Consider the following 11,358-nt stretch of genomic DNA (forward strand, 5'->3'; position numbering starts at 1 on the left):
TTGTTTAAAGTGGCTAGTGATATATTTACATCATTTCCCATCAATTCCCATTATTAAAGTGGCTGGAGTTGAGTCAGTGTCAGTGTGTTGGCAGCAGCCACTCAGTGTTAGTGGTGGCTGTTTAACAGTCTGATGGCCTTGAGATAGAAGCTGTTTTTCAGTCTCTCGGTCCCAGCTTTGATGCACCTGTACTGACCTCGCCTTCTGGATGATAGCGGGGTGAACAGGCAGTGGCTCGGGTGGTTGATGTCCTTGATGATCTTTATGGCCTTCCTGTGACATCGGGTGGTGTAGGTGTCCTGGAGGGCAGGTAGTTTGCCCCCGGTGATGCGTTGTGCAGACCTCACTACCCTCTGGAGAGCCTTACGGTTGAGGGCGGTGCAGTTGCCATACCAGGCGGTGATACAGCCCGCCAGGATGCTCTCGATTGTGCATCTGTAGAAGTTTGTGAGTGCTTTTGGTGACAAGCCGAATTTCTTCAGCCTCCTGAGGTTGAAGAGGCGCTGCTGCGCCTTCTTCACGATGCTGTCTGTGTGAGTGGACCAATTCAGTTTGTCTGTGATGTGTATGCCGAGGAACTTAACTTGCTACCCTCTCCACTACTGTTCCATCGATGTGGATAGGGGGGTGTTCCCTCTGCTGTTTCCTGAAGTCCACAATCATCTCCTTAGTTTTGTTGACGTTGAGTGTGAGGTTGTTTTCCTGACACCACACTCCGAGGGCCCTCACCTCCTCCCTGTAGGCCGTCTCATCGTTGTTGGTAATCAAGCCTACCACTGTTGTGTCGTCCGCAAACTTGATGATTGAGTTGGAGGCGTGCGTGGCCACGCAGTCGTGGGTGAACAGGGAGTACAGGAGAGGGCTCAGAACGCAACCTTGTGGGGCCCCAGTGTTGAGGATCAGCGGGGAGGAGATGTTGTTGCCTACCCTCACCACCTGGGGGCGGCCCGTCAGGAAGTCCAGTACCCAGTTGCACAGGGCGGGGTCGAGACCCAGGGTCTCGAGCTTGATGACGAGCTTGGAGGGTACTATGGTGTTGAATGCCGAGCTGTAGTCGATGAACAGCATTCTCACATAGGTATTCCTCTTGTCCAGATGGGTTAGGGCAGTGTGCAGTGTGGTTGAGATTGCATCGTCTGTGGACCTATTTGGGCGGTAAGCAAATTGGAGTGGGTCTAGGGTGTCAGGTAGGGTGGAGGTGATATGGTCCTTGACTAGTCTCTCAAAGCACTTCATGATGACGGATGTGAGTGCTACGGGGCGGTAGTCATTTAGCTCAGTTACCTTAGCTTTCTTGGGAACAGGAACAATGGTGGCCCTCTTGAAGCATGTGGGAACAGCAGACTGGTATAGGGATTGATTGAATATGTCCGTAAACACACCGGCCAGCTGGTCTGCGCATGCTCTGAGGGCGCGGCTGGGGATGCCATCTGGGCCTGCAGCCTTGCGAGGGTTAACACGTTTAAATGTCTTACTCACCTCGGCTGCAGTGAAGGAGAGACCGCATGTTTTCGTTGCAGGCCGTGTCAGTGGCACTGTATTGTCCTCAAAGCGGGCAAAAAAGTTATTTAGTCTGCCTGGGAGCAAGACATCCTGGTCCGTGACTGGGCTGGGTTTCTTCCTGTAGTCCGTGATTGACTGTAGACCCTGCCACATGCCTCTTGTGTCTGAGCCGTTGAATTGAGATTCTACTTTGTCTCTGTACTGGCGCTTAGCTTGTTTGATAGCCTTGCGGAGGGAATAGCTGCACTGTTTGTATTCGGTCATGTTACCAGACACCTTGCCCTGATTAAAAGCAGTGGTTCGCGCTTTCAGTTTCACACGAATGCTGCCATCAATCCACGGTTTCTGGTTAGGGAATGTTTTAATCGTTGCTATGGGAACGACATCTTCAACGCACGTTCTAATGAACTCGCACACCGAATCAGCGTATTCGTCAATGTTGTTATCTGACGCAATACGAAACATCTCCCAGTCCACGTGATGGAAGCAGTCTTGGAGTGTGGAGTCAGCTTGGTCGGACCAGCGTTGGACAGACCTCAGCGTGGGAGCCTCTTGTTTTAGTTTCTGTCTGTAGGCAGGGATCAACAAAATGGAGTCGTGGTCAGCTTTTCCGAAAGGAGGATACTGGAGGATCCAATCCAATGAAAATGTTTAATATGGAAAGAACCCACTCGAAAACATAGGATGGGCCTCGCTTAGTAGCTTGCTAGAAAACTTATTTGGATTTAGATCCAATGGAGACTTTAAGAGAGAAGTTTAATGCCGTAATATTTAATAGTTTGAACCCTACAAACTCATGTTGGTTATATAAATATGCTCGTTTAACCTTATCTGGTCTGCCATTCCAAATAATATGAAATATTTTTTGCCCCCATGATTTGAAAAAGGATTCTCCTGGAGACGGTAGAGCCATGGAATAAATATGTAAACTATCACGAGATAATTAATCAGGGTAATTTTCCCTTAAATAGATAGGTGTTTGCCTTTCCACTGTTTTCAAGATTCTATCTATTTTGTTTTCGATCGAAGTTAATAGTTGCAAGATCGCTTAACTTTTCCAGGATATGTTACATCAACCACATCAACTTCACCATCCGCCCATGTAAATCGACAGACCACATGGCAATTTAAAGTTTGTATCTTTTAGAGACCCAAGCCGTAATATAGTTGGGTTTTAGTCCAGAGAAAATTGAGAAATTATCCAGGTCCTCAATGAGGCCATTCAAGGTTGAAGATTGAGGACTTCAGAATTTGAGTCATCAGCATACATTGACACTTTTGTCTCTAGTCCCTTAACTTTAAGCCCTTTAATGTTAACAATTCAATGGCCATAATAAAATAGGTATGGTGACAGAAGGCAGCCTTGTTTTACGCCTCTTGACAATTCAAAGTTCTCAGAGAAGTAACGGTTATTTCAGTAGTTCATAAAAAGTTTATATCCCCATCTAAAAGGAATCAATTACCAACCATAGTTGGACTACTGTGTAATTAGGCCTTCACCAAAAACTGTTGCAGATAGTTTAACATGATTTTTGGGGAGAAGGATATCACAAAATGTATCCTCAAGGGAGTTTGGAGAAACTTGACAAAATAACATTTGTTTAAAATATTTTACATCATCATTCAAAATCTCTGTTAGTGAGATAAAGATTTATCCAGGTTTGTAAAACAATTGCAGGTTATTTTTGGTCGCAGTTCTATATTGAATGTTCGGGAAAGGTTGGTGCATTTTTTGCCATTCTCCATCCAATTTGCTGTTTTTTAGATAAATGAAACCTGATATTTCCTGAAGAAGTTCCTCAAACTCCTTTTGTTTTGCGTCTGCATTATTCAGTGCTTCAGTATTACATTAATTTACACCTGTGGATCCCAAACTTTTTATAGTCCCGTACCCCTTCAAGCATTCAACCTCCAGCTTTGTACCCCCTCTAGCACCAGGGACAGCTGTACCCCCTCTAGCACCAGGGTCAGCTGTACCCCCTCTAGCACCAGGGTCAGCTGTACCCCCTCTAGCACCAGGGTCAGCTGTACCCCCTCTAGCACCAGGGTCAGCGCACTTTCAAGTGTTTTTTTGTGCCATCATTGTAAGCCTGCCACACACACACTATACAATACATTTATTAAACATAAGAATGTTAAGAGTTTTTGTCACAACCTGCTCGTGGGAAGTGACAAAGAACTCATAGGACTATGGCACAAATAATGTAATAATAATAATTAATCATTTTTCTCTTTATTTAACAATCTTACATATAAAACATTATTTATTCATTGAAAATTGTGAACAACTCATCACAGGTTAATGAGAAGGGTGTGCATGAAAGGATGTACATAAGTCTGCCATGTTGGGTTGTATTGGAGAGAATCTCAGTCTTAAATCATTTTCCACAAACAGTCTGTGCCTGTATTTAGTTTTCATGCTAGTGAGGGCCGAGAATCTGCTCTCACATAGGTATGTGGTTGCAAAGGGCATCAGTGTCTTAACAATGCAGGATACTCTGAGCGCAGCCCAATCCAGAAATATGGCAGTGGCTTCTGATTAAATTACATTTTCACAGAACAACTTGTTGCAATTTCGATGAGGCTCTCGTTCAGATATTGGTAAGTGGACTGGAGGCAGGGCATGAAAGGGATGACAAATCCAGTTGTTTGTGCCGTCCGTTTTCAACTCACTCAGGTGCTTCAAAAAAAGAATACAGTGATGGAAAGACCTGTGTTGTCCTTGTTAATGTAGACAGAGAAGAGCTCCAACTTCTTAATCATAGCCTCAATTTTGTCCCGTACATTGAATTTAGTTGTGGAGAGTCCCTGTAATCCTAGATTCAGATCATTCAGGTGAGAAAAAACATCACCTAAATAGGCCAGTCGTGTGAGAAACTAGTCATCATGCAAGCGGTCAGACAAGTGAAAATTAGGCTCAGTAAAGAAAACTTTAAGCTCGTCTCTCAATTTAAAAAAATGTGTCAATACTTTATCCCTTGATAACCAGAGCACTTCTGTATGTTGTAAAAGTGTTACATGGTCGCTGCCCATATCATTGCATAATGCAGAAAATACAAGAGAGTTCAGGGGCCTCGCTTGCTTTAACAACGTTAACCATTTTTACTGTAGTGTCCAAAATGTCTTCCAAGCTGACAGGCATTCCCTTTGCAGCAAGATCAATCAATCAATCAAATGTATTTATGAAGCCCTTCTTGCATCAGCTGATGTCACAAAGTGCTGTACAGAAACCCAGCCTAAAACCCCAAACAGCAAGCAATGCAGGTGGCTAGGAAAAACTCCCTTGAAAGGCCAGAACCTAGGAAGAAACCTAGAGAGGAACCAGGCTAGGAGGGGTGGCCAGTCCTCTTCTGGCTGTGCCAGGTGGAGATTATAACAGAACATGGCCAAGATGTTCAAATGTTCATAGATGACCAGCAGGGTCAAATAATAACAATCACAGTGGTTGTAGAGGGTGCAACAGGTCAGCACCTCAGGAGTAAATGTCAGTTGGCTTTTCATAGCCGATCATTCACAGTATCTCTACCGCTCCTGCTGTCTCTAGAGAGTTGAAAACAGCAGGTCTGGAACAGGTAGCACGTCTGGTGAACAGGTAAGGGTTCCATAGTCGCAGGCAGAACAGTTGAAACTGGAGCAGCAGCACGACCAGGTGGACTGGGAACAGCAAGGAGTCATCAGGCCAGGTAGTCCTGAGGCATGGTCCTAGGGCTCAGGTCGTCCAAGAGAAGAAAGAGAGAGAGACAGAGAAGGACACCAGTTATTAAGACAGGAGAAATACTCCAGATATAACAGACTGACCCTAGCCCCCGACTAATGCAGCATAAATACTGGAGTCTGAGACAGGAGGGGTCGGGAGACACTGTGGCCCTGTCCGACGATACACCCAGACAGAGCCAAACAGGCAGGATATAACGCCACCCACTTTGCCAAAGCACAGCCCCCACACCACTAGAGGGATATCTCCAACCACCAACCTACCATCCTGAGACAAGGCCGAGTATAGCCCACTAAGTTCTCCCCCACAGCACAACCCAAGGGGGGGCGCCAACCTGGACAGAAAGATCACATCAGTGAACCCACTCAACCCACTCAAGTGACGCACCCCTCCTAGGGGTGGCATGGAAGAGCACCAGAAAGCCAGTGACTCAGCCCCTGTAATAGGGTTTGAAGCAGAGAATCCCTGTGGAGCGAGGGGAACCGGCCAGGCAGACAGCAAGGGCGCTTCGTTACTCCAGTGCCTTTCCGTTCACCTTCCCCAAACAGGGGTACGTGCAATGCCATCAGAGGTATGCCAACTTGAAACCTTGGTTGTTTGAAAATGTGAATCACATTATTATTTGGCGTACGCCCGACGGCATTGCACGTACCGCCGTTTGGGAATACCTGCTCTAGGGGAATTGAGAAATCTGATTGAGCACCTTATTACTGATGAATGTGTTTCTTATGATCGTGTTTTGCTTTCTGCTTGCATTTTATGTAATTCAGGGCTCATCTGTAGGAGACCTTGGTCTCAGTATGACTCCCTGATAAAATAAAGGTACAAAAAAAGGTTAGAGTTAGGTTTTAAAATCTAATTTTAAGAAGATAAATTGTAGAAATGGGCAGGGTTTATGACTTTGTGGCCATAGACCCTAGTGACGACCGAATTACAGCTCTTGATGTGTTTGTCACTGAACGACTTAGGTAGGAATTAGGAAAGTCATTTAAAATATGATCAAACCGGTCACATGGGTGAGAGACCGCATCCTTGCAAAGAATGTGGCAAATGCTACAGAATGAAGGCATGCTTGACCAGACATTCAAGTGTGCACTCAAGGAAACCAAATTACTGTAAAGTCTGTGGCAAATGTTTTGAAAGAAAGGAAGACTTGGCGAAACATACAGAGATACGTACAAGAGATAAATTATATTGCTGCAAAGACTGTTGCAAATGCTTCAACATGATACTAAACCTAACCACGCACATGATATCTCGCAGATTGGAGAAACCTTATCGCTGCATAGACTGTGGAAAACGCTTCACTCGGTCACAGGGCCTTAGAATGAATAAGACCATACACACAGGTGTCCAATATGCAATTAATGCTTTGCCAACCGGAGTCATTTAAAATACCAGACTGTTCACACAGGGGAGAAACGTGGCTTCTCTTTCAAAGTAAAATTGAGAAGACATGATACTTTCACAACAAATAGAAAACTGTAATTGTGTCATCATTTTTTTAATGTGTTCACACATCACAACATGAATATGTTATGAATACATGAGTTAAGGCGCCAAGGTCTGAACTCAGCGGGCCACTTGTTTGTATATATTTGAAAATGAAATAATCTCTTTTTACTTATGACAACACAACACTATACTGTAGATGGAGCAAGAAGGTGACAACTTGATAGAGCCCCTGTGTGGAGGGAAAAGCATCAGTTAGAACCAGATGTGTGGAGTGAAAAACATCAGAACCACATTTCTAAGAACATTTTACCTTCCAATTGTAGTGACCTACCCGCCAGGACACTGCTGGCTTCAGTTAGCCCACACCACTGTGTCTTACTCAGAATATTTAGTGATTTCTTAAGACTGCAGTCCCTGCAACACTGTCGTCTATATGTATAGAAAGCCCACCAAAACTGCTATTTGTTTCAAATACAGTATCTGTTTTTGACACAATTCAGCAAAGTACATCTCTTGTTTTTTTAAAGTTGTTTTTTTAATGGATGTAATTTGAATGCCTCCTTTTCCGTTATTGTACATGATTACAATGATGGATAACACTGGACATGTTTGATCATATCTTTATTCTTTGGTGTCATTATGGGGTTTTGTGTGTAGATTGCTGAAAACTTTTGTATTTATTTAATACATTTTAGAATAAGGCTGTAACGTAACAAAATGTGGAAAAAGTAAATGGGTCTGAATACTTTCTGAAGGCACTGTACATAAAGATGTCCCAACAGCAAAGCTTTCTTTTCAGCACCATGGAGTGAATCCTTACCACTGCTAGAACTGACTATCAGCGGAGTCTTGTCTGACAGTGAAACAGTTCATTCAGCCTCATTAACCGCCTTTTTAAAAACATAGCTGATATGGCTGACTTGCTTAAACAAAATGTGGTTTCTACTGACATTTGAGATGTACAAACTATGGCATAAGGGAACGAAGAGCAGATAAGAGGCTACCTGTAATTTCGATGAAGACATTAATGAGCGAGCTAGGACGGACATAGCCAATATAACTATTTGTTCTGCACTTTTGAAACGTACAGCGACAGAATTCAGAACATGGGCAATTCTTACAGTATTCTCCCTGTACACCAAGTCAGAATGTAGCATAAATAAAAGGGGCATATAAGCAGACAATGAAAGCTCTTACAATATTCAATGATTACATTTCTCTATAACATGCTATAAGCTACATGTGCATCACAAAGTCAGAACAGTAGGCTAAGTTATGAGGGGGAAAGGGACCAAATTATTAGGGTGAGGCACATGGGCTACTAACAACTTACTTAGTATTACTTTCTTAGCTACAGTATACATGAAAAAAACAAGGTTGAATCATGAAGTCAGTGATCTTCAGGTCAGAGCTCTAGAAAGAGGCCTGAGTTCCCGACTTGGAATTCTGAGGTTAAAACGTATTTTCCCAAAATCAAATTTCAAATCAAATGTATTTATAACGCCCTTCGTACATCAGCTGATATCTCAAAGTGCTGTACAGAAACCCAGCCTAAAACCCCAAACAGCAAGCAATGCAGGTGTAGAAGCACGGTGGCTAGGAAAAACTCCCTAGAAAGGCCAAAACCTAGGAAGAAACCTAGAGAGGAACCAGGCTATGTGGGGTGGCCAGTCCTCTTCTGGCTGTGCCGGGTGGAGATTATAACAGAACATGTCTGCCAACCCAGACAGGATGACCACATCAGTGAATCAACCCACTCAGGTGACGCACCCCCTCCAGGGACGGCATGAGAGAGCCCCAGTAAGCCAGTGACTCAGCCCCTGTAACAGGGTTAGAGGCAGAGAATCCCAGTGGAAAGAGGGGAACCGGCCAGGCAGAGACAGCAAGCAGTTCGTTGCTCCAGAGCCTTTCCGTTCACCCTCCCACTCCTGGGCCAGACTACACTCAATCATATGACCCACTGAAGAGATGAGTCTTCAGTAGAGACTTAAAGGTTGAGACCGAGTTTGCGTCTCTGACATGGGTAGGCAGACCGTTCCATAAAAATGGAGCTCTATAGGAGAAAGCCCTGCCTCCAGCTGTTTGCTTAGAAATTCTAGGGACAATTAGGAGGCCTGCGTCTTGTGACCGTAGCGTACGTGTAGGTATGTACGGCAGGACCAAATCAGAGAGATAGGTAGGAGCAAGCCCATGTAATGCTTTGTAGGTTAGCAGTAAAACCTTGAAATCAGCCCTTGCTTTGACAGGAAGCCAGTGTAGAGAGGCTAGCACTGGAGTAATATGATCAACTTTTTTGGTTCTAGTCAGGATTCTAGCAGCCGTGTAGCACTAACTGAAATTTATTTAGTGCTTTATCCAGGTAGCCGGAAAGTAGAGCATTGCAATAGTCTAACCTAGAAGTGACAAAAGCATGGATTAATTTTTCTGCATCATTTTGGACAGAAAGTTTCTGATTTTTGCAATGTTACGTAGATGGAAAAAAGCTGTCCTTGAAATGGTCTTGATATGTTCTTCAAAAGAGAGATCAGGGTCCAGAGTAACGCCGAGGTCCTTCACAGTTTTATTTGAGACGACTGTACAACCATTAAGATTAATTGTCAGATTCAACAGAAGATCTCTTTGTTTCTTGGGACCTAGAACAAGCATCTCTGTTTTGTCCGAGTTTAAAAGTAGAAAGTTTGCAGCCATCCACTTCCTTATGTCTGAAACACATTCTTCTAGCAAGGGCAATTTTGGGGCTTCACCATGTTTCATTGAAATGTACAGCTGTGTGTCATCCGCATAGCAGTGAAAGTTAACATTATGTTTTCGAATAACATCCCCAAGAGGTAAAATATATAGTGAAAACAATAGTGGTCCTAAAACGGAACCTTGAGGAACACCGAAATTTACAGTTGATTTGTCAGAGGACAAACCATTCACAGAGACAAACTGATATCTTTCCGACAGATAAGATCTAAACCAGGCCAGAACTTGTCCGTGTAGACCAATTTGGGTTTCCAATCTCTCCAAAAGAATGTGGTGATCGATGGTATCAAAAGCAGCACTAAGGTCTAGGAGCACGAGGACAGATGCAGAGCCTCGGTCCGATGCTCCCAGGTGGAGCTAGTTTTTTTCAGAGTTCCCAGTTGTCTTGATCTCACCGAAGTCTGAGATTTCCCAGTTCCGAGTTTCCAGTTGTTTTGAATGCAGCAGAAGTCATCCTGAATTGACAGCATGGCCAATGTATTCAACCTTTTCTGGCCCATGGTGTGTTGTGAGTGAATGTTTATCCTTTTAAGCTTGGAAAAGAGACCCTTGAACCCAGACCACACTCCTTCTCCACTGAATAGCAGACGAGTGATTGGTTTGAAAAGCTTGCAGTTAGCCGCCACTGATTCCTTCTAAACCACTCATTGTTCACTTTGTGATTTCCCACTTGTTGTGTAAATGGCTGATGAGCACCGATACGTTTTGTCTTTAATTTCTCTTCATATGACAAGGATTGAAAAGGATTTGCCAGTAGATTGTCGACTTGATTCATGACGATGACTGCAAGCTAAGATATTGAAAGTATGATGTTGACATGATCAGTCCAATCAAAGCTATGGTAGATATAACGTGATTTGTTGTCATTTTATCTGTGGCCAATGACCTTGATCTTGCTTGGATGGGAACTTGTAATGTAAATCTATGGCAGCACCCAACGGGCTTGAATTTTCGAAAAACTTGCATTTTGTTTGTATGTGGCTTTATTAACACAATTTATTATTTTATTTTTTTACATTGTTTGCAAACTGATTAATGCCAAAATAACATGCAAAACATGCAAAACATGCAACAATAAAACAAATATATACATATGCAGTACCAGTCAAAAGTCTGGACACACCTACTCATTGAAGGGTTTTTCTATTTTTTATACTATTTTCTACATTGTAGAATAATAGTGAAGACATCAAAACTATGGGCTCAAACCACCAAATTTATTTTTTAGGGCTCAAACCACCCAGTTTATAATACTGAGGGTATCACTGGTGAAAACAAAGACCCTCCCCCTCTGTCTCTCCCTCTTTCTCTCTCCAGATGCTGACAGCTCGAGACTTGCGCTACAACTGTGACATCCGTACCCGACCCTGGACCAGCACGGAGTGCACTGATTGGTGGGAGCGGGAAGTGATGAATGAGTTCCAGCCCTCTGATTGGCTGGAGAAGATCCGCATGAGCCGGGAGACCTTCTTCTTCCTGTGTGGCAAGCTGAAACCCCGCCTGGCTCGCCAGGACACCCACTTCCGCCGGGCGCTTCCGCTGGAGAAGCGTGTGGCGGTTGCCCTGTGGCGGCTGGAGTCCAACATTGAGTACCGCACCATCAGTGGGCTGTTTAGCGTGGGCAGCTCCATGGTGTGTAAGTGTGTGAGGGACGTGTGTCATGCCATCATCACACTACTCCGGCCTGTCTACCTATGCTCACCCAACGTACAGGAAGTGGAAGACTGCGCGCCACTTCCTGTCTCGCAGGGGCTTCCCTAACTACGTGGGCGCCGTTGCAACCCTCCACACCGCCATCCTCACGCCGTCCGCTAATGTGGCCAATTACGCCAAGCCAGACGGGTGACTCTCTGTGGTCTCCCAGGTAGGACAGGACCTCTGCTGCAATTAATAGCCCAGGCTTTTATTTGCTTCAATCGCTGAACACAACCAGTGAT

This window comes from Oncorhynchus clarkii, chromosome 7 (genome assembly GCF_045791955.1).
Source record: "Oncorhynchus clarkii lewisi isolate Uvic-CL-2024 chromosome 7, UVic_Ocla_1.0, whole genome shotgun sequence".
Taxonomy (NCBI): Eukaryota; Metazoa; Chordata; class Actinopteri; order Salmoniformes; family Salmonidae; genus Oncorhynchus; species Oncorhynchus clarkii.